At 36.8% G+C, this 25,181-nt stretch overlaps 1 protein-coding gene across 6 annotated transcripts in view; it reads right to left on the reverse strand.

Moving 5' to 3' along the window:
- LOC121382563 (golgin subfamily B member 1-like) overlaps positions 1-25,181 on the reverse strand; it is a 141,142-nt gene that overhangs the window by 90,471 nt on the left and 25,490 nt on the right. The window contains exon 1 of one of the 6 annotated variants that reach the window (XM_041512033.1): positions 14,452-14,916. The exons of the other annotated variants lie outside the window; for them this stretch is intronic. The gene's annotated coding sequence lies outside the window, so the exon portion shown is untranslated. Of the gene's footprint in view, positions 1-14,451; positions 14,917-25,181 lie in introns of those variants that run through there. 6 annotated transcript variants of the gene reach the window in all.

Here is a 25,181-nt window from a genome sequence, read left to right on the forward strand (position 1 = left end):
GAATTACATTTACTGTGTGCCAAAAAATATATATATATCAGTCATGGGGCACCACTGGACATAAAGGCTGGTTGGTACTGTGTTCGTAGCCTGGTACCGGCTCCCACCCACAGCGAGTTTTAACGACTCAATGGGTAGGTATAAGACCACTACACCCTCTTCTCTCTCACTAACTACTAACAACTAACTCACTGTCCTGGACAGACAGCCCAGATACAGATAGCCAAGGTGTGTGCCCAGGACAGCGTGCTTGAACCTTAATTGGATATAAGCATGAAAATAAGTTGAAATGAAATGAATTATACTCGACTGCAGTGGTTATTATGATAATGACAAGTCACTGTAGGTAAAGTGCTACCTCCCAGTCCTCCAACACATTAATCAGAAAGTCATTTAATAGTTTATTAACACCCTTTTCAGTTCATTTCAACATATTTTTGTGCTTCTATCCAATTAAGGTTCACGCACCCTGTCCTGGGTACACATCTCAGCTACATGTATCTGGGCTGTCTGTCCAGGAATGGGTTACTTGTTAGCTGTTAGTGGTTAGTGAGAGAAAAGAGAGAAAGAAAGTTTGTTTTGTTTAATGACACCACTAGAGCACATTGATTTATTCATCATCCGCTATTGGATGTCAAATATATGGTCACTTTGACTCAGTCATAGAGATGAAACCCGCTATATGTTTCCATTAGTAGCAAGGGATCTTTATATGCACCATCCCACAGACAGGATAGCACATACCATGGCCTGGTGCACTGGATAGAGTGAGAAATAGCCCAAAAGGCCCACCGACAGGGATCGATCCTAGACCAACTGCGCATCAAGCGAGCGTTTTCCCACTGGGCTACGTCCCGCCCTTGAGAGAAAAAGAGTGTAGTGGTCTTACACTCTGAGTTGGAGCCAATACAGGCTTATGTTTGATGTCTTAATCACGACCACTGAGGCCGGTTTTCAACACCCTAATTAACATTGTTTAGCCAATAGCAATTATTAAATGTGTAGATGAAATTATTATTACACAAATCATAATATACAACATAAAAATTAATAGAACTATATTTTTAACTTTTAAAAACACTGGATATTCTTCTTTAGACAGCTAGGACATCATTATAACAATACAACATTCCATTCACACTTACACTGTTATACATGGCATGTAGGTAATAACTATTAAATCACTGTCTCTACCTTGTTGACCTGACAGCCCTGTGACAGTGTCATTACCCGGTATTGTTCATACCCCACCTAAATAAATACATAAATAAACACTGTGACAAACCATGACCTTGGATAAAGAGACTTGTGTAACTGCGGAGGTGACATGACAAAAGGAAAGTTATATAAAGCACACATCAAAGGAGTCCATGTTCAAGGTGTATACACCACACATGATTCTATTGTTAACACATGACAAGATTTGGTTGACTTAAAATGTTTCCATTACGATCAGTTCATACTCACTGATTCCTACCGAGATTATCCCACTTCAGGTATTCAGGTAATAAGCATCTACCCGTCTATATGGTACAGTGGTTATGTCATCTGGTTTAAGGATGGTCAGGTGAATTGGCATTCTCAGGATTTTATAAGGGGGCACCTACATTCTACAGTCTATGACTTGAGTCATGGGGTGACAGGAAAATATAAACAGTGGTGGGGGAAAACAAGGGCAATATGAAAATACATGTATATAAAATAATATGCAGAAAAAGGAAGAGAAGTGATTGGGTCAGAGGGTGGTGATGGACATGGGTCTGTGTTTCAATATCAGGGCGTGAGATACACAGTATAGTAGAGTGCTCATCTGAGGTCCATCAATAATTATATTTTTTCCCCTCCCCCTCCCTCAGTGGACATGCCAGATTTTTTCCTGTCCAAATAATGCTCTTGATCGATATCGTTAAACCCCTCTGAACTGGACACCCACAGACTAAGTAAAAAGTTAAGTTTTAAGAGGTTCTATTGTGTTCTTCAAAAAGGGACTGTGAAAAACATGTTTTTATGGGAATGTTAGTTTACAAGGGTTTTACTGTATATTAAAGTTTGTTTGTTTTGGTTAACTACACTACTAGAGCACCCTGATTTATTAATCATCAGCTATTGGATGTCAAACATTTGGAAATTAACCATATAGTCGAAGAGGAAACCTGCTACATTTTTTCCAGTATATTAACAAGGGGTCTTTTTTATATGCAGCATCATAGACAGGATAGCACATACAGGTACCGTATCTAGAGAAGTTCTATTCTGTTCTTCAAAAAGAGACTGTGAAAAACATGTTTTTGTGGGAATTTTAGTTTACAGAGGTTTTACAGTATATTAAAAACCATATCCTGTCCATGGAAAAGTGTATACTTGTATAAAGCTCTTTAAAAAAATTGTTTATGCCGCTATTCAACAGGAGCATCATAAACCAAACGTCAAACATTTGCCTGTGTTTCATACCAAACAGCTGTACTTGAAAAAAAAATGCTGGGATGTTGTTCAATAAATATTTCTTTTCTTTTCCAGGACCGATTCCAGTGCAGACTGGATGCACCTTTGGGCTTATTAGGCAAAGGTATCAAATATTTTAGAAATCTAGAAAAAGGAGCAAAATTTATGAAGCCTATTTTTGACTTACACACATGTAACTACATACATTTACAATGCTTAAACACCTGCATTTAAGAAAAACAGACTTTGTAAATTCAGTTAATGACGTCAGATATCTGCTTTATCCTGTTCAGGACTAATGAGAAATTCCATTTGGCAGAGCCTTGCGGAATTTCCCATTCTTACTGTCACAGGATAAAGCAGATATCCGACGTCATTAATTAGTTATTCTCTATATACATGTAATTTAATGGGTTATGCAAATGTTCAGTTCATAGAGGCTAAATTGGGGCAGCTATTTTAATGATACAAAAGTGGAGATTTTATGTAGGTATTTTGACAGATCAGGTCAGCTGTACTATAATTTATTTCGGAGGTCGTGGAGAGCATCTTAGAAAGGTTTACGGTCAAATGGTGAATTAGTATGTGATAATTTACAGTTTACATAATTACAATGCACTGAATTTGGACAACTGATTTATTTACAGTTTACATAATTACAACGCACTGAATTTGGACAACTGATTTATTACTGGTTATAGAAGAATGTACTTCATGTTGAATGAAATGTTAAAGTTAAAGTTTGTTTTAACAACACCACTAGAGCACATCGATTAATGAATCATCAGCTATTGGATGTCAAACATTTGGTAATTCTGACATATAGTCTTAGAGAGGAAACCAGCTACTTTTTTTATTTGTAACAAGGGATCTTTTATATGCACTGTCCCACAGACAGAACAGCATATACAATGGCCTATGATATACCTGTCATGGTGCACAGGCTGGGACGAGATATAGCCCAATGGACCCACCGATGGGGATTGATCCCAGACCGACCGCACATCAAGAGAGTTTACCACTGGGCTACGTCCTGCCTTTAACAATGTACAACAGTCACAAATTGTATAAAATCAAAAAGCATAGCAATGCGATTTTATACTAAATTTGTTATGGTTATACACCAATAAATTAAAATATTTACAAAAAAATTCTGATACAATAAAACCCCTAAAAACTGGACCTTTGTAAACTGGGATTTCCTCAAAAGTGGATTTGTTTTTTGGTCCCTTTGTAAATATCAGAAGAAGAAGGAGGAAATGGTTTATTTAATGATGCACTCAACACATTTTATTTACAGTTATATTAGCAGCAAGGGATCTTTTATACATTATGCACCATCCCACAGACAGGATAGCACATACCATGGCCTTTGATATGCCAGTTGTGGTGCACTGACTGAAACGAGAAATAACCCAATGGGCCCACTAAGGGGGATCGATCCCAAACCGACTGTGCATTACGCGAGTGCTTTACCACTGGGCTATGTCTTGCCCCTTTTTAAATATCAGAACATAAGAGAACCTCTCTAAATCATACATAAAGACTTATTTACAAAGCCTGTTTTTGTCTTACGTGTGTTTATAACTACATGCATTTACAATGGTTAAACACCTGCATATAATGCTAGGCTCAGACTACCAACTGCCATCACAAAGTTTGCCAACTTTCTGCTCTCACGACTTCTATACGACTGTGCAGTTGCATATATAAACCATTAGTTGTTTATCTAAGCGCACCTATCATAAGTCGTGAATTTTGGACATTATAGCCCCATAACAAATTATAATCATGACAGCTGACAGTCTGAACCTAGCATAAGAAAAACAAGCTCCAAATTTTTTTCAGTATTTGTTTAATGACACCTCAGCACATTTTAAGCTATTCAGTGGCGTAGGAAGGTGCAAAAAAGTGAGGGTACACACACATATATAAACCATCGCTGCTGTTACTGATTAAAATAAGTGTGAGGAGGTACATGCCTCCTTGCCCCTGGGCTTCCTACGCCAGTGTTCTTGTTATATGATGTCTAACTAACCAAGATACATCCTGCCCCATTGAAGAAATGAATCATACAATTAAGAAAATAAGAACATTAAAAAACAAAATTAACAGTAAACAAAAATGTGTTGGCAATGATGTAAATTGTAAACAATACATACACATAGCTCTTGAAAATCTCTACCGGTTTCTCTTTAACGTAAACAGGTACTGGGTGTGTTTGTAATGCTACAAATAGGCATCTACAAGTATGGTGCACTGGTTGACACATATTTTCACCTCATTGTGTGGCCAACATGTCTGGGAAACCTGTTCCCTTATTGTGACACAATGTGGTTACTGGCCATTTGATTAGGAGCACAATACTTCAGTTCAAAAGCACATACACGTAACTATGGTAACCATTTCCTTTACTAACTCCCATACTTGAGTTATGGATTTCAGTGACTGTATAAATCATACAAAACAAGGCTTGAAATGATTATATTAAAATCTAAAACCAGAGTATACATTTTAAATACATATATATATATATAATTATGTTTTGTGGGTAAAAAAGTTTAGTAACAAAATGTTTGCCAACCTTACACTAATTGATGGAAGAATGGATGGATGGGATAAAATGGATAGGTGGAAGGAAGGAAGGATGGAAGATGGAAGGATGGATGGATGGGATATGCTGGACAGGTGGAAGGAAGGATGGAAGATTGAAAGACGGATGGATGGATGGATGGATGGATGGATGGATGGATGGATGGATGGAAGGATGGATGGATGGATGGATGGATGGAATGCATTGATTGTTTGATTGTTTGATGAATGGATGGATGAACAATAATAGTTAGGATGGGCTGGATAATTGGGTGTCTGGATGGATGGATGAATAAACAAGACGATTTAATGAATCAGATATTTGATCAATAAACTTCTAAAGCTAACATTTGCTCAACACTTTGACATATTTTAAGTGTCCCTTTAGACAGCTGGTTATTGGAACACCTCTTTAACAGTGTGAGCTGTGTGTGCTGCATACAAGCCATTAAAATTTAGTTTATACAGAATACCTGCTTTCACACAAGACAAATTTCATGTACATACATGTGTGTACATATTCAGTGTTATTCATATTAAAATCATTCACCAACTCGGTGATATTATTAAATTATGCTTTCGTCACAAAACCTTGAACATTATGAAGCAGAGTAATATACTGATGGAAAAAATTAAGGGATCATATCAACACTAAAAGTAAACCGTGATGTCAATCAAAATGCTCATCAATAGTACATGGAAGTCAACCTAGTTACTGGGAATTAAATCCATACTACTGACAGTGACTATGACCATGACTAAGAGATTTACGTGCACATTCAGAGCAAGCTGTTGTAGCACAGCCTTGGCCGGTTCCCTCTGTCCAGGACAGGAAAGGTTTGGGGGAGGGTTGTAGAGAGGGAATGACTGCACTGGCAAGTGCAAGGGAGCACCAGCAGACCAATGTTGGTGACAGGCGGGGGTATTTGGTGCTATGGAATTTTGAAAAGGCCCGTAGGATTATGCCAAAGAGGAAGAGGTGCGCGTTTTATATGAAGGAATTTTGGCGCAATTTTGATGGTCGTTCTAATTGAAATAGTTACTGACAGTGTCATAGTCTGTATTTTATACACCTGCCTCAGTGGCGTCATGGTTAAGCCATCAGACTTAAAGCTGGTATGTACAGGATTCGCAGCCCGGTACCAGCTTCCACCCAGAGCGAGTTTTTATAACTCAGTGGTTAGGTGTAAGGCCACTACACCTTCTCTCTCACTAACCACTAACAAATAATCAACTGACCTGGACAGACAGCCCAGATAGCTGAGGTGTGTGCCCAGGACAACGTGCTTAAACCTTAATTGGATATAAGCATGAAAATAAGTTGAAATGAAATGAAATGTATTTTATACAAACATTATGAAGTTAACTAGATTAGAATTACACTGGGTTTCCCTCCAAAATATGACCATCATGTAGTTAGCCAGCATTACTGTGTTTAGTTGTGTTTACAAAAATGGTGGCACATATTGAGGTTTATATTTGGAATTCATCTATGTTCCCAATGTTTAGCATGATGAGTGTACTATACACACTTAAGATAAGTGCCTAAAGATCCTTGCGAGGTGCGGCATAAGTTAAGTACAAAGTTGGTGGTCATCAGCACAGATGAAAAGAGGGGAAGCAATCAGAAGGATCAAAAGCTGTTAAATACACCTTCATATTATATTATAAACAAAAGAGTACCAGTGAGGTACCTTATATGCCTGTCAAAAGTAGGTCACAGTGACCTAGTTATGGTACACAATATACAATGCCATCCCAAGTCATACTTGCATGCAAACAAGATTTGATGATCCATTATGAATTGATAAGGAAGATAACACCTGTCAAAAGTAGGTCACAGTGACTTAGTTAAGGTACACAACACATTGCCATCCCATGTACTTGCATGCTAGGTTTGATGGTCTATTATGAATTGATAAGGAAGATATGGCCCCAATGAGGATTTCCTTTAATGTACAGTAATATGTGAACAGTAGGTCACGATGACCTAGTTATGATATGCAACACACTGTCATCCCAAGTTGTGCTTGCAATGTAAGGCTTGATGATCCAATATGAATTGATAACAAAGGTGTGGATGGATGGATAGAAGGACAATGCCCTACCATAATACAACCATACATAATAATGAATTAAATTCTGTCTACAATACCAAGTGTCTTTACTTCTGTCTCTCAGTATATATTGTGGTTTACTTGTGTCACTCAGGTTTGTGTTTGCCAAATCAGTCGAGGATTGTGCAAACATTGTTTACTTTCTGCACAACAGCAGCTTAGTCGTGCCTTACATAAACATAGTTGTTAAAAATAATTTCTTCAGGGTAATGTCTATGTTGCTAAATGTATGTTTAAAAATTAGCCTCAGTAACCTAAGTATGACTAGACTGAAACTATAACATGTTAAATGTTCTAGGTGGTATGATTTGTGAAATAATTCCAGAAGTTTTGAGTGTAAAATCTAAAATTATATCTAAGAAATATCATACTGTTTCACATAAAAAAAAACAATTATAGTACATTTTCCCACTAAAATACTCCAATAATTTCTGTTTAATTTAATTTTCATGCTTATATCCAATTAAAGTTCAAGCACACATCTCTACTGTCTAAGCTATCCATCGAGAACATCTATGAATTAATGGTTGGAGGTTGGTGCGAGAGAAGTCAGTACACAGTACACCATCCCACTGATCCATTCAAATTCACTCTGACAGGGAGCTGGTATTTAGAAGGCTGATGACTTAGGGGTTAACCTTATAATAAAATAGTTAGCAATGAACTACACAGTTTAAATATATTTTACTGTATACTTTGTATTCATAAGGACAGCAAAACCTCAAATTCTGGCAAAAATTATAGAAATATTCAGGCAAAATGTGCTAACCTGATACCTTTTTATCAGGTATTTCCATTATTCTACCCTCAAAATTAGTTGTAATCCATGTAAAAATGTGTATTGATTCGTTTGCAACCCTATATAGCTGTTTAGTAGCAATGCTAATACATGTATGAATAAATATTATCCAGATTCAGGCATTTTTGTTTAATTCAGGCAAAAACCAGCCGGGCCCCTTACAAAATGGGGAGCCTGTACGTCTATGTTTGTATTCCCAATACTGAGCTTACTATACTGTTGCTTTTATACAAGTGATGCAAAGGGTCTTATAATACCTACACTAAAGGTTTCAAACTTTATTTATAAACAAGGATGACATCATTATTTATTTTTAGTATGTATTCTACACAGCTACATGCAGTCAGTGAAAATTGCTCGAATTATGTCACTATTCAACAGACTCAAAGAAAAATTTGTTGAAAATACTGCATTAAAATTGCTTTTTGGCTAAAGGACAAAAGGTCCTTTAGCCAAAAAGCAATTTTAATGCAGTATTTTCAACAAATTTTTTTCTTTTAAATTAAAACAGCCTTTATATTATTTGAAATGAAAACATGCATAATGTCATCTCCTGTTATTTGACTACAACTTGGCAAGACTTTTTCCATTTGTCTGGTTTTAACTTTATTTTATTACATTTATATAACCTCTACTCATTACTCCATCAAGGCTGAGTGGGCAGGACATAGCCCAGTGGTAGAACACTCGCTTGATGAACGGTCGGTCTAGAATCGATCCCCATCAGTGGGCCCATTGGGATATTTTCCTTCCATCCAGTGTACCACGACTGGTATATCGAAAGTCATGGTATGTGCTGTCTTGTCTGTGGGATGGTGCATATAAAAGATCCCTTGTTACTAATAGAAAAATGTAGTGGGTTTCCTCTCTAAGACAATAAGTCAGTCATGTTTGACATCCAATAGCCGATGATATATAAATCAATGTGCTCTAGTGGTGTCATTAAAACAAACTTCTTCTTCTTCCATCAAAGCTGATTATGTTCTCTAGCCACAAAGCTTTTATTGATTTAGTCTTATGTGGTCTGTGGGATGGGGGGTGGCAGTTAAGCCTATACTTAAGACTGTGACATAACTGCTCTTGTCACAAACCATTCCTAGAAGATTATAGGCATCCAGGTGATGGTAAAAGATTCCTCTTACATTTATTATTAGATGTTTAAGACCAATAGCAAGCATTCTGGCATATCTTGCAGCTTTATTTCATGTGTAACATTAGATGCTGTACCGTATCTACCGTTTTCCCTAGATATTTGTTATATATAAAATCTAAATTTTACATGGCTAGCTCTGGGTGTACCAAATATTTCACCAAATTATGTCCAGAAATGCAAAACTCGATTATTTTCCAACAAATATCAATTATTACATGAATATTTTTTCACCAAATTAAAATAAAATTTGCAACTTGTTCCTAAAATTTGCAATTGGTGAATTTGGCGAGTGGCAGAGCTAGTCCTGTTTGAAAACCTATTCTAAATTTGTTCAACAGGATTTAATTATTTTTAATGAGTCTGTTTAATTATTTAGGGTTTTGATTGATTGTTTTTTTTTTTGTTGCTGTACATTGCTGTTGTTTTATTTTGTTAACATAAATGATAATGTAGCCGATAAAACAGCAGACTAACTGTTTTATGTCCGATGTATGTGATAACAGTGTGTCTTATCGACGTGTATCTATTAATTTATGGTAATGGTTTCTGACAGAGTAAACTACATTTTTCTTCCTGTCAACTAATATACTGGACAAAGAAATACACATGAATATTATTTGTTTCCAGATACAATTAATTTGGTAAATAAATCATCAAAATAGGTTTAAAATGTTCACAAAGTTTGTTTGTTAAAATTTGTTTTGTTCAAAATGACACCACTAGAGCACACTGATTTATTAATCATTGGCTATTTGATGTCAAACATAGTAAGATATCTTTTTGATGTCAAACATAGTAAGATATCTTTTATATGCACAATCTTTTATATCACAGGATAGCACATACCATGGCCTTTGATAACCCAGTCATAGTGCACTGGCTGGAAAAAGAAATATAGCCCAATGGACTCACCGACAGGAGTTGATCCTAGACCGACCGTGTATCAAAAATATTCCACAAGACATTGATAATTATAACAGACACAAAAAGTAATGGTGATTCAAACTGAATAATTTTAAATAAATTAAAAAAGATTTAAATTATTATTCGAGTTTCTTTTGTTGTTCATTATTGGAAATGAACCAACTTTTATATTTTAAATCTTTTTTTTTTTTTTTTTTTTTTTTTTTTTTTATAGAATAATGAGAAATTGATGTATCATGGTAATAATGGGCTGTATAGTAATTTGGATGTATGACAAAGGATGTGGGATTAACAAAACCACAGCATGTCAAAATTAATAGCCTCATGCAGTGAGAGCTACCACAGAGCTCTGTAATATTTCATGTACGGTAGTACAGATATAGTTTATTCATGTATCATGTTCAGTGAAGCGAAAGACGCTGTATATATTTATATATATACACACACACACACACACACACACACACACACACACACACACACACACACACACACACACACACACACACACACACACACACACACACACACACACACACACACACACAAATCATTTATAAATAGATGTTTAAGTAACCAATATTTGAAAATAGATGTTTCAGCAACCAATATTTGAAAATCCAAGGTTTTAAAATATCTGTACAATGTATGGTTCTTTGGTTGAAACAAATAAAACAAATTTGGGGGGGAGGGGTTGGAGAGGGTAATTTTTTTAATTTATTATTATTATGATTTCAAGTTGAGAAGTATTTAAAAAAAAATCTTCATGAATAAAATAATTTGTACCACAGTCAGTACTATGTGGCTCTATATTTTCATCATACATTACTGAGCACATCATCTGTGTTACATAACGTGGGGTGGGACGTAGCCCAGTGGTAAAGTGTTCACTTGATGCATGGTTCTGGGAACGATCATCGTCGGTGGGCCCATTAGGCTATTTCTCGTTCCAGCCAGTGCACCACAACTGGTACCGTATATCAAAGGCTATGGTATGTGCTATCCTGTCTGTGGGATGGTGCATATAAAAGATCTCTTGCTACTAATGGCAAAATGTAGCGGGTTTCCTCTCTATAACTATGTAAAAAAAATTACCAAATGTTTCATATCCAATAGCAGATAATTAATAAATCAATGTGCTCTAGTGATGTCGTTAAACAAAACAAACTGTTACATAATACATATACCAGCTGAAGTTTGGTCACATATTTAGCATTCCAGCAGGTGACATTTAAAGAATATTTAATTAATTAATCATTTCATTACAAATAGTTGAAATACTAGTCAAAGCCAAAACTACCGGTAATTGACTTAAGACAAATATTATTTTATTATAAATAAAAGTCTTAGTAGAAAATTAATATAAATTTTAAGTGAAGATTTAATATGGTACACACTGCATACACAGAGTGAATTTACAGAAAGGAAATAAATTAAAAATAAACAATGTTTTGTTTCTTTCAGTATTAAAGTTATTTGTGTGACAGTTTAGTTTTACTTTTGTTCGAAGTATTTTGCCAAAAAATGCAATTAGTATTATAAAAAAAACAAAAACAAAATACGCTAAAGAATTTTAAGAAACAGTGTATTGGTATGTAAGAAATCAGTATGATCTTGAACTGATGTTAAAGGGTCAGTGACCCAAAAGGTCAGTGACCAAGAGTAGGAATGCCCTTTGATGTTGAATCTTCAGTACATGAGTGACAGTGCACTGAAACTTTTAATGAGTACACTTAAACCACAATGACTTGTTGCAGACAGTTTTTAAAGATACTGTTCCAAGTTTGCCACCATCATTGTTAAGATGCTTTGATTTAACAGAGCTTTCTCAATGAATCAAATTGCATATCAAATACCTTTTCTTGTTTAGAATATCAGTGTCTTTCTCTAGTATGGGGAGGAGGCAGGACGTAAGCACAGTGGTAAAGTGCATGCATGATGCACGGTCAGTCTAGGATCGATCCCCGTCAGTGGGCCATTGGGCTATTTCTCATTCAAGCTAGTGCACCCTGACTGGTATATCAAAGGCCATGGTATGTGCTATCCTGGCTCTGGAATGGTTCACATGAAAAATCCCTTGCTACTAATAAAATAAATGTAGCGGGTTTCCTCTCTATGACTGTGTCAAAATTAGTATGTTTCACATCCAAAAGCCGATATGATTAATAAATCAATGTGCTCTAGTGGTGTTGTTAAACAAAACAAACTTTTAACTCTTCACTATGTGTTCCTCATTGTCTTGATGTTTGTCATAGCTAAAACTTCATTTTTATTTCCTAATTTATATTTTTTCGTACATATAAAATTATTTGCAGGTAAAAGCCAGTATATCGTCTGCTACAAACATTATAATGACCAGAAAGACACTGAATATACAGACACTGGTATTCTAAACAAGAAAAAGTATTTATTATATAAGTTTCATCTTTAAAAAGGCTCTAGAAGTTGGAAACGGAACAATATCTGTCCGGGTCTCAACCCCCCCCCCCCCCACCACCACATTAATGTAAAAAGGATTTTTTGATGGGGCTTATATATGGAATGAATGAAGGGGGGTGGGGAGACCGGGCGGATATTTTGCCGTCATTATATACTTTGTATATATGGTAAAACATAAAAGATCAGGAAGAGCTGCCAGATTGGGAAGAAGTGAGATGGAATTGAAAGGAGTAAAAGGAAAAGGGGAAGTACGTGGGGGGGGGGGGGGGGGGGGGGGATATAAATATAAATATAAATATAAATAAATGTATATTATATATATATAAATAAATATATGGTAAAAAAACTCATTTTGTTTTCTCGTTAATCTATATTACTAACTCATTCATCAAATGATTTCACGCCAGTGCTATATGTTACATGTGGTTTTTTAAAGGTACTATTAATAGCTTAATGAATGATTTGGATCATGTCAGTAACATTTTCCTTCCTACGGTTCAGTGGTAATGCTATATGGCAAACCGGTACATGAGATTAATGGTCGCCTAAACACTTAAAACTAGTCAGGGGCGGGACAGTAGCCTAGTGGTAAAGCGCTCGCTCTGTGTGTGGTCAGTGTGGGATCCATCCCCATTGGTGAGCTCATTGGGCTATTTCTCGTCCCAGCCAGTGCACCACGACTGGTATACCAAAGGCCATGGTATATGCTATCCTGTTTGTGGGATGGTGCATATAAAAGATCCCTTGCTACTAATGAAAAAATTTATTGGGTTTTTTCTCTTAAGACTATATGTCAAAATTACCAAATGTTTGATATCCAATAGCCCATAATTAATAAATCAATGTGCTAGAGTGGTGTCATTAAACAAAACAAACTTTTAATATTTTTTTGAACTAGTCATTAAAAAGAATTTAAATTTTAAAGGGAAGTCCTGAGTTTGCTGTTATTGTAACACAGTTTTGACTCACAGAAAATCTTCAATGACTAAAATTACAAAAGAAATGCATTTTCTTGTTTAGAATATATCACTATTATCAGTTTGTATATAGCTTATAAGGTGTTTCTGATAGCCTCAATGTGTTTAGAAGCCAAGATTAGATTTTATTTCTCAGTAATTTTGAATGTATAAAAAAAGCATGAGTTTGACCCATATCGCCCCCCCCCCCCCCCCCCCTCCCCTCCCCATTTCAATGGTTAGAGTTAGTTTTAGGGTCTTGGTCTTTAAAGCTTTTGATATAGAGGGGTACTGGTTGAATTCTTTCCCCCCAAAAAAAAATATTTTAGAGCTTTCCATATATTATATACTGTACTTCACTGGGGTAGGAAGTGTGAAGGGGGGCAGCACTTTGTAGCAGCAGCAATGGATTATATATATATATATATATATATATATATATATATATATATATATATATATATATATATATGTGTGTGTGCCTCCCCCTCCCACTTTTTGGCACCTTCCTATGCCTATACACTTTACTGTGTGCCATTATTTAATTTGAAAAAATTATAAAATTACTAGTACAACCAAAGTTCTTTTTGTCAAGTAATTTTAGTTAAAATGGAATTCTTCACTGTTCTTTTATACTTGGTATGGCAAAACCTTCACAGGTGTTTTTTAAATAAATAAACTATAAGGTTATAACATACTATGAAATAACTAAGGGTTTAATTCCTAAAAAAACTGTTTAGTCTCTAAATGAGTGGGTGGATATTTTTTCTAAATGACTGACACTTGTTCATCTTTTACATGAAATTATCCTTTAAAGGGCCCCTATCTGTCACCAAAGCAAAAGTGATATTTAAATAAACAACACAACTTTACACTATATACATAATACAGACACTTGTCAGAAGCTAAACAGAAGAATACAGGCAGTACCATAACACTAACAGTAACACACGGAATACATGGAACAGTTTATAACTATAAATATGGTAGTAAAACTGACCTGTTAAAAATAGAAAAAACTGTCATTACCTGTCGAAAGTTTTTAACTTGTCAGAGTACACCACTTGTTGAACTATTTCTCCGGCCATCAATAAAGTCAATACGAAGACAGTAAACCAACAACAGAAGACATGATGGGAAACCCGCACGTATAGCACACCAGCAAAAATTCCTGTTTTCGGGCTCCTACGTTAACGAGACAGCTTGTGAGACTTGAGCAGTTGGTGACAAAACCCGTGTCGAATGAATAAATCTTAGTCACACAAGCAAGCAGCGGGTCGGTAAAATGCTGTCACGCACACTTTATCATACAGTCGCACACACTCACAGCAGCTAGGTATATATAAATTCACATCACTTGGCGGGCTGCAGTGCTGTACCGCTGAGTAACCATGTGACAAAAGGTATGTGAAGCAAACACACTGTGAGAGAAAAAATGTCTTTGGCTACAAGTGGTTATGTATGACAGTATTATACCTGCAGAAACAACAGCACAGACTTCACTCTGACTTGTCACTGTGTGCTGCACATGTGGTGTGTGGCTCTCTCTCTCTCCCTTTGTGACAGGCCAGGTTTGCCAGAAATGTCATTGATAACTCATCACTACTACAGTTCGGTTGGCCTAAAGGGCCTAGCTTATTGGTTTCGACCTCAACAGTGGGCAATAGCTGATATAAAGAGGCCCTCTGTGGGTTGGTGAAATGAAATCAATCGGCACTTCACTCCTTGTAGTGATTATTTTTCTTATCGAAGAGGTGTGCCCCTCACTTTTCTTAATTCAGTAGCAACAGTGATGGTTTATATATATCTATATCTATATCTATATCTATATCTATATCTATCTCTATCTCTATATATCCATATCCATATCCATATCTATATAATGTGTGTGCCCCCCCCCCCCCCCCTTGGCATCTTCATACGCCACTACTTATCTATCATTATGTCTGTAGCAACAGTATAAGTAGGCTTACAGGGTGGGCTGGACTTTTTGGGGGAGGTAGTGCAACTGGAAAAAAAAAATACACCCAACTGTTCAACAAAAATAAAAGATGAACATTCTTCATCACTAAAATGAATAGTTGGGGGGGGGGGGTGTAAATCTCCAGCACCACCTCCCCACCCCACCCTCCCCCCCTTGGATCCATGCATGTGTAGAGTTTAGGAAAGGAATAGAATATTTGTTTAAAAACACCTCAGTATATTTTTAACTATGATTATTTAATATTTATAACTTACTATGGTTATTTTGATTCTTGGTCAGATCAAAAGAAGAAAACTACTGCTGCCATATACTGTAAACCGGAGGGGTGGGTGGGTGTGGGTGTGTGTGTGGGGGGAATGTATGCTTGTAAATTTTGTATCATTTACACCCAACTTCAAGTTGAGAAGTTTTCATTTCCGATAGTCATCATAAATACTTATGGTTAACATTTACAAAATACAAACATGTGCTAAGGTGTGTATTCACAAAAAAACCTACCCAAACATAACACAATATTAACCTGAGTTTATAGAAGTAAAGTAAAGTTTGTTTTATTTAACGATGCCACTGAAGCACATTGATTTTTTATCTTATCATTGGCTATTGGACGTCAAACATATGGTCATTCTGACACTTTAGAGGAAACCCGCTGTCGCCACATAGGCTACTCTTTTACACCAGGCAGCAAGGGATCTTTTATTTGCACTTTCCACAGGCAGGATAGCACAAACCATGGCCTTTGTTGAACCAGTTATGGATCACTGGTCGGTGCAAGTGGTTTACACCTACCCATTGAGCCTTGAGGAGCACTCACTCAGGGTTTGGAGTCGGTATTTGGATTAAAAATCCCATGCCTCGACTGGGATCCGAACCCAGTACCTACCAGCCTGTAGACCGATGGCCTAACCACGCGACGCCACCGAGGCCAGTCCTGAGTTTATAGAAGGCTACTTGTACTAAAAACAGCAAGGGTTCTTTGATATGTACTTTCTCATAGATATTTAGGTGGGATGTAGACCGGTGGTAAGGTACTTGCCTGATGCTCAGTTGATCTGAGATCAATCTCCATCAGTAGGCCCATTGGGCTATTTCTTGTTCTATGCAGTGTATCACGTCTGGTATATCAAAGGCCGTGGTATGTGCTATCCTGTCTGTGGGATGGTGCCTATAAAAGATTTCTTGCTACTAATGGAAATATGTAGAGGATTTCCTTTAAGACTATTTGTAAAAATTACCAAAATTATCAAGCTTATTTTTATTACATTAATGAGAATATACCTGTGTGATGCATGAAAAATAATGAATAGTTCATTTCAAAAAGATTACAAATTCATTTACATCATTTTAAGAAAACGTTGTTTTACTGCAACATAACATTACATATATCAGTGAACGGTCATTCTGTCTTTTGTGTCCACTAACTATTGTCTGATATTTTGTCCTCAATTACAGATTTAATTGGTTGTAACTGATGATTTTTTACTTTCTGTCATATGTTTATTTAGCAATTCTTTATATAATATTAGAAACTTTTCATTTTGGGGGATATCACCACTTATATAAACAATGGAAGTGGTAGTGTTCATCATTAAAATCATTTATCTTGGGTGTCAAATAATATATACACCGCCTTTACAAAAACAAAACTTTTTATGAGCTGGCGATATCAAAGCAATCTATTCATTCGATGAAGATGGAAATAAAATGAACAGATTTTTTTTTAATACCACATTAGGGGATCACTTTACAAAGATCTTTATTGTTTTTCATACATCTATGAAATCTTTATTAAAATAATATGAAAACTTTGATCAGTTCAGCAAAACAAATTCCTGTGAATGTCAGACCGACAACATCTCTGATTCAACAAACGGTACATAAAAGATGAGTCTGCTCGTACCAAATACTGAGGGATAAAATAAGGTGTATGTCTTTCCACAGTGTCGACCAACACACAACGATATATGGTAACCAAGCTTAACTCTGGGGTTTTTTCTTCTTTTTTTTATTATTGGATTGTGAAAAATTGGGGGGGGGGGGGGGGGGGGGGGGGGGGGTCAAGGGTAGGGTGTCATGCAGCCACACTCCTTTAATTTTCACCCAGCAAAAAAACTGTATCACACACAAAGCAGTTTTACCATCCTATTCACCTGCATAGCTTGTGTTTCAATGGAAACTTTGTTGCGGTATTGCTGAGTTGCATTAACATCAGTATTACCAAATGTTTGACTTCCAATAGCAAATGATATATAAATCAACGTGTTCTAGTCGTGTCGTTAATCAAAACAAACTTTAATTTTATCTTTGAATACCTTCATTGCTATAATTTAAAAAATTAGGAAATTGGTGAATGTCATGTTTTAGAAATGAACTCTTCAAATGTATCTACATATAAGTTGGACATGAGCAGAAATGTTATCAAATATGCAAACTCTCTAGAAGTCAATAACCTGGCCAATATTTATCTTTGGTTGTTCACAGAGTCTTCTCTCCTTCAGTGTGAAAAAAAAACCTTGTTTAAACTAACATCACTGTCCTGTAAGATCAAAGATGAAGAAATTCAATTTCTTATCCTCTCTATAGAATCCTCGGGTTCTTACACAGCAAAGCTGTTTAGTGTTTATATAGGAGTTTTGACTAACAACATTTTGTGAAAACTGAAGGTTATGTATATATAATACATTTGAAAAAACAAGAAGATAGTTACACACCAATGACTGTCTATGTAAATGTCCTAATCAAGCTGAGTGGCATTAAGTTAAAACACAAATTTAAAGAATTCATTATAAAAGTGTTTATCTCCATACTCAAACAAGCATATTAGCAATGTTTGTTTACAGAAATACGTAGGTACTAATTATGGATTGTCTGTTGTTTTTTGTTTTTATTTATCAGAGTATGAAAAAAAAAACCCATAAGCAAACTGTGAATTGGTGAAGCTGTTCACACAAAATTTGCCATGCTTTTTTATGTTCCTATCCAGATAAAGCTAAAAGTAATAACAGACAATCATTATACTTAACTTTGAAACATACTTATTGATAAAAACACAAAAAAGATTATATTTTCTTTTTAATTCTTTTTTTTTTTAGTTCCTGAACAATAATTTGGGCTCACCCTGCCCATTGCCAAATTAAAGTGACTACAGAATTTAGTCTTTGGCTAATAAAATATTCCACAATTTAACCACATTTTAATAAATTTCAAGGAAATACTCTACATTTCTGAAAATTGGCCAAACCAAATTTTTTCCATAGTGAGCCTGCATAATGGTGAGTAACACAAAGCACATGTACTAGCATACAGTGACATCATAAGATATGACATCCCTGAATAATGGTGAGTAACACAAAGCACATGTACCAGCATACAGTGACATCATGAGATATGACATCCCTGAATAATGGTGAATAACGCAAAGCACATGTACCAGCATACAGTGACATCATCAGATATGACATCCCTGAATAATGGTGAATAACGCAAAGCACATGTACCAGCATACAGTGACATCATAAGATATGACATCCCTGAATAATGGTGAGTAACACAAAGCACATGTACCAGCATACAGTGACATCATAAGATATGACATCCCTGAATAATGGTGAATAACACAAAGCACATGTACCAGCATACAGTGACATCATAAGATATGACATCCCTGAATAATGGTGAATAACGCAAAGCACATGTACCAGCATACAGTGACATCATAAGATATGACATCCCTGAATAATGGTGAGTAACGCAAAGCACATGTACCAGCATACAGTGACATCATAAGATATGACGTCCCTGATATAATGGCGTCATTTTTACATTCCATCGAGAAATGAACAAACTCGCTTTGCTATAGATAGACCAATGGAATGGCTTTAAATTGTAATGAATATAATGGAAATTTAATTATATATAATCATTTCAAAATCACTGACTTAAATTTAAGAGGTAAATACCTTTTTTTCTCCTATAAAATGTGTTTTGACATACCGTACTACAAACACATGTTTAGGGAGAGACCTTAATATATAGGCATCGTCTGTTGGTCAATCCCCAATGTTAACACAAATATTAACAATAAATAATGTTTAAAAAACTAAACACATGTTATTTCCTAAAAGTGATAATTCAAGAAACATGTAAGTAACATATAACATACTAATAGCTGTATTAATTTTTATTATTCAGTGGCCAGTTGTTCAAATATTAGCTAGCTTAACCAGTGGTTAACAGAAATGTTAAAAACCATGGACTAAATCAGTACAAATAATAATGGAAAACAGAGCCGAATTTACAAAGCCTGTTTATATGTGTTACACGCGTGTATCTACATACATTTATAATGCTTAAACACCTGTGTCTAAGAAATATAGGCGTAATAAATTCAGCCCATAATGTTGCTAGGTGATTAACAACAGCCAAAGGTATCCATAGACAATCAGGGGCGAGACGTAGCCCAGTGGTAAGGCACTCACTTAATGTGCAGTTGGTTTGGGATCGATTCCCGACAGTGGGCCCACTGGTACCTCAAAGGTTGTGGTATGTGCTATCCTGTCTATGGGATGGTGCATGTAAAAGATCCCTTGCTGCTAATCGAAAAAAGAGTAGCGACGGCGGGTTTCCTCTCTCAATATCTGTGTGGTCCTTAACCATATGTCCAAAGTCATATAACCATAAATAAAATGTGATGAGTGTGTTGTTAAATAAACCATTTCCACCCTTCCATAGACAATCAAATCTTTTTTTTTTTTTTGTATTTGTGCAAAAAATAATTGAAAGGAAAATATTAGACTAACCCAAGGGGTTAATTTTCATTTCATTTGAACTTATTTTCATGCATATAATCCAATTAAGGTTCAAGCATGCTGGCCTGGGCACACACCTCAACTATCTGGTATGTGTGACCAGGACAGTGGGTCAGTTGTTAATTGTTAGTGGTTAGTGAGAGAGAAGAGGGTGTAATGGTCTTACACCTATCCATCGAGTCGTTTAAACTCGCTCTGGGTAGGAGTCAGTACCGAGCTGCGAACCCTGTACCTACCAGCCTTATGTCTTATGGTTTGAACAACTGAGCCCAGATCATTATGTGCCATACCTGTACAAGGATTTGAGAAGTTGAATAACTTGGTGAAGCCAATGAAGCATACAGCCATTAAGTGGTACATGTATTATTAAGGTTGACCGTGTTCTAACGGCTTATATATATATATTAATGACAGTTGGAATGTTGAGTCATGTGTGACATGACAGGTGGCTCTGGGTCAGTGGTGCAGACAAACCTTGGAAGGAAGGAAATGTTTTATTTAACAATGCACTCAACACATTTTATTTATGGTTATATGGCATCAGACATATGGTTAAGCACCACACAGATATATCGAGAGAGAAAACCCGCTGTCATCACTTCATGGGCTACTCTTTTTCGATTAGCAGCAAGGGATCTTTTATATGCACCATTCCACAGACAGGATAGTACATACCACAGCCTTGTGTTACACCAGTTGTGGAGCACTGGCTGGAATGAGAAATAGCCCAATGGGTCCACCGATGGGGATGACAAACCTTGGATCACAGTCAGACTTACAACAGTAAAACCGGTTGATTCTATCAGCACCGGCCTCACTGGTGGTGTAGTGGTTAAGCAATCGGAATTAAAGCTGGTAGGTACTGGGTTCGCATTCCGGTACCAGCTCCCACCCAGAGTGGGTTTTAATGATTCAGTGGGTAGGTGTAAGGCCACTACACTGACTTTTGTATCACTAACAGCTAAAAACTAACCCACTGTCCAGGACTCCATTCCACGACCATTGGACTATTTTTCGCTCCAGCCAGTGCACCACCACTGGTATGCCAAAGGCTGTGGTATGTGCTATCCTGTCTATGGGATGGTGCATATAAAAGATCCCTTGCTGCTAATCAAAAAGAGTAGCCCATGAAGTGGCGACAGTGGGTTTCCTCCCTCAATATCTGTGTAGTCCTTAACCATATGTCCAATGCTATATAACTGTAAATAAAATGTGTTGAGTGCATTGTTAAATAAACTATTTCCTTCCTTCCTTCCATTCCACGAAGCAATCTTAAGGCTAAAATCTGGTTAACAGCATGAAGTAGTTATACACTTTAGGTTATCTTAGGGTTAAAATCACTTCATGGAATGAGGTCCTGGACAGACAGCCCAGATAACTGAGGTATATGTCCAGGACAGCATGCTTGAACCGTAATTGGATATAAGCACAGAAATAAGAAAAACTGAAATTGGCAGGGATCACAGTCGGACTTACAACAGTAAAACTGTTGATTTAATCAGCTCACAGTTGATGTGCCAACACAAACACATACACAAATGCTGTACATATATAACGAACTGAACTGGTTTAGGTGGTTCAGTTTAACCTGATTTCCTTCTCATTATAGCCAAATAAGGCTTAAACATGCTGTCCTTTGCACACACCTCATTTATCTAAAGTTTGTTTTGTTTAATGACACTACTAGAGCACACTGATTTATTAATCATTGGATATTAAACATTTGGTAATTCTGGAAGAAAGGGAACTTTTATATGCACTTTCCGACAGACAGGACAACACTGCCCTTTGTATATCAGTCATAGGGTGCTGATTGGAACAGGAAAAAAATATCCTCTTACCCTAGCACCTAGATGAGTGCTCTACAGACTGAGCTACATGTATTACATTTCAACTTATTTTCGTGCTTATATCCAATTAAGGTTCAAGCACGCTGTCCTGGGCACACTACTCAGCTATCTGGGCTTAGTGGGTTAGTTGTTAGTGGCTAGTGATAGAGCACAGGGTGTATAGTGGTCTTACACCTACCCATTGAGTCATTAAAATTCACTCTGGGTGGGGAGCCTGTACCAGGCTTCGAACCCAGTACCTACCAGCCTTATGTCCAATGGCTTAACCACGACACCACCGAGGCTGGTACCAAGCTGCGAACCCAGTACCTACCAGCCTTATGTCCAATGACTTTACAACAACATCATCAAGGCCGGTACTGGGCTGCGAACCCAGTACTTACCAGCCTTATGTCCGATGGCTTAACAACGACACCACAGAGGCCAGTACCAGGCTGTGAACCCAGGATCTACCAGCCTTATGTCTGACAGCTTAACAACGACACCACCGAGGCCAGTACCAGGCTGCGAACCCAGGATCTACCAGCCTTATGTCTGATGGCTTAACAATGACACCACTGAGGCCAGTACCAGGCTGCGAACCCAGGATCTACCAGCCTTATGTCTGATGGCTTAAAGGAGAGGACAATTAAGGCATTTGGCCTGGTATGCATATTCAACGATATATAATGCACATTATTGCTTAATATCAACACGTATAATCGTATAGTTAATTAATAAAACGGTTAAATGTGACGACTATTATATATAACGGGCGCAGCCATTTTGTACCATCTCAGTGAGTACACCCTCTGGCGAGCTGGTGGTTACGTAATACTTAACGCGTCACGTCAGGAATGAGCCTTAGAACTAGAGAAATACAATCTACCTGGTTTTTGCGGGATGATAAATAGTCATACATTGCAATGTTCTGTAATAATACACATCCCAGTAAGCCAACAGTAAGTATATCCAGCACTATATATATTATTTTTCAATACAAAATAAAATACCATTGTCAAAGTGGCTACACAACAAGTCGAAACAATTAACAATGTTTTGCCCATGCATTAATCAACGTACTGAAATGATACACGGAGTGTTTTCTTAGTTAATTGGTCTATGCTGTTAGTTGCTTCTACCTTTGATTCCTGATTGGCAGGTGTGTATTTGATTGGTAACCAGACGAGGCAATTAATTGACGCTGTCTAGACACAAAAATACATACCGGTATTGTGGAATATTACCTGTCGCCCTAAAATTGTAATGGACATGGTTTATTACTGTAAATAGTTCTGTAAAACTATTGATTAAGTAGATTTTTCCATCTAAAAACACAGAACTGACCAATTACGTAGTCCCAAAGAAAAGAAAATTATCACTTGGGTATTGTGGGTTGTCGTTTTTGCTCCAACGTAGCATATCAATAGGCGTAATAGTGTAAATTTTTCCTTTGGATTATTAAACAGAGAAAAACACTATAACCCCATTTTTTTTCCGTTAATGCAACTTGAAAAATATTTAGTTAAATAGTTTATTATATTATTACGTCATTTATGCTGGTTTACAAGTCAGGTTGATCAAAGAGAAGCGCCTTGTCGAAAATTACTGCTTTTGTTTACACTGTACATACAGGAGATGGTCAGAAGCTGACGTCACTTCGCCCCAAGCTATCCCACCGGACGTCACAAAAACGAAACAAAATGGCTGCCCCCAGTTAGCAGGAATAATCATGGTTTTTTATTAACTCTAAAATTACGCGTTTTTCATTTGCTAAAGTGTCAGTATGTGTTGGTGGTCCGGGTATGCATCTTTCCAACACATAAGGCTCTTGTTGGAGTTGACCCTACCTTTAACAATGACACCACCGAGGCCAGTACCAGGCTGCGAACCCAGGATCTACCAGCCTTATGTCTGATGGCTTAACAATGACACCACCGAGGCCAGTACCAGGCTGCGAACCCAGTATCTACCAGCCTTATGTCTGATGGCTTAACAATGACACCACCGAGGCCAGTACCAGGCTGCGAACCCAGGATCTACCAGCCTTATGTCTGATGGCTTAACAATGACACCACCGAGGCCAGTACCAGGCTGCAAACCCAGGATCTACCAGCCTTATGTCTGATGGCTTAACAATGACACCACCGAGGCCAGTACCAGGCTGCGAACCCAGGATCTACCAGCCTTATGTCTGATGGCTTAACAATGACACCACCGAGGCCAGTACCAGGCTGCGAACCCAGTATCTACCAGCCTTATGTCTGATGGCTTAACAATGACACCACCGAGGCCAGTACCAGGCTGCGAACCCAGGATCTACCAGCCTTATGTCTGATGGCTTAACAATGACACCACCGAGGCCAGTACCAGGCTGCGAACCCAGGATCTACCAGCCTTATGTCTGATGGCTTAACAATGACACCACTGAGGCCAGTTGCTACATGTACAAATGTAGATCTAGCTCTCCTCAGCTGTATGTGCTGACAACATGTTAATGCACAATGTATATTTGAACTGTAATTCAGTTACATGTTCAGGACAGTGTGTACTAGTACCTGAACTGCAGTTAAATTACATGCCCAGGACAGTCCATACTTGAATGACAGATCTTGTGGTGACAGATTTCTTCTTTCACACTAATCTCTGTCATCAATTGAGCATGAATGTTTTTTTATTTTTATTTTTATTTGCATTTTTCCCGCCATTTTCACAATATACAAGTATTATAGTGCCACACATACATTGACACATTGCACAAAAAGTAGAATAAGCCAATACACACTAGAGAGTTTTTCATATACTAAGCTTGTTATACAAAAGGTTACTAAATAGAAGTTTTTTTGTTTGTTTTTTTCAGTCTTTTATGATGCAGTTTTTCCTTGTTTATGAAAATAGTCAACACACCAAAACATTCTCTGTTTTTACCTAGTCCAGAACTATTTTGTCGCCCATCAGGTTTGAGTCTGCTGAAAAGTATGATTGCATAATTTCCATTTCTTAATAAATTTCTCGTATTTATTCTTATTACAATATGCAGCTTTTTCTAAATTATAATAAAAATTTATTTTGACTTTAAGGATTTCAAAACTTGGGGTTTTCTTATCAAATTTTGAACTATATATATATTGTTTTACC

This window comes from Gigantopelta aegis, chromosome 10 (genome assembly GCF_016097555.1).
Source record: "Gigantopelta aegis isolate Gae_Host chromosome 10, Gae_host_genome, whole genome shotgun sequence".
NCBI classification, from domain to species: domain Eukaryota; kingdom Metazoa; phylum Mollusca; class Gastropoda; order Neomphalida; family Peltospiridae; genus Gigantopelta; species Gigantopelta aegis.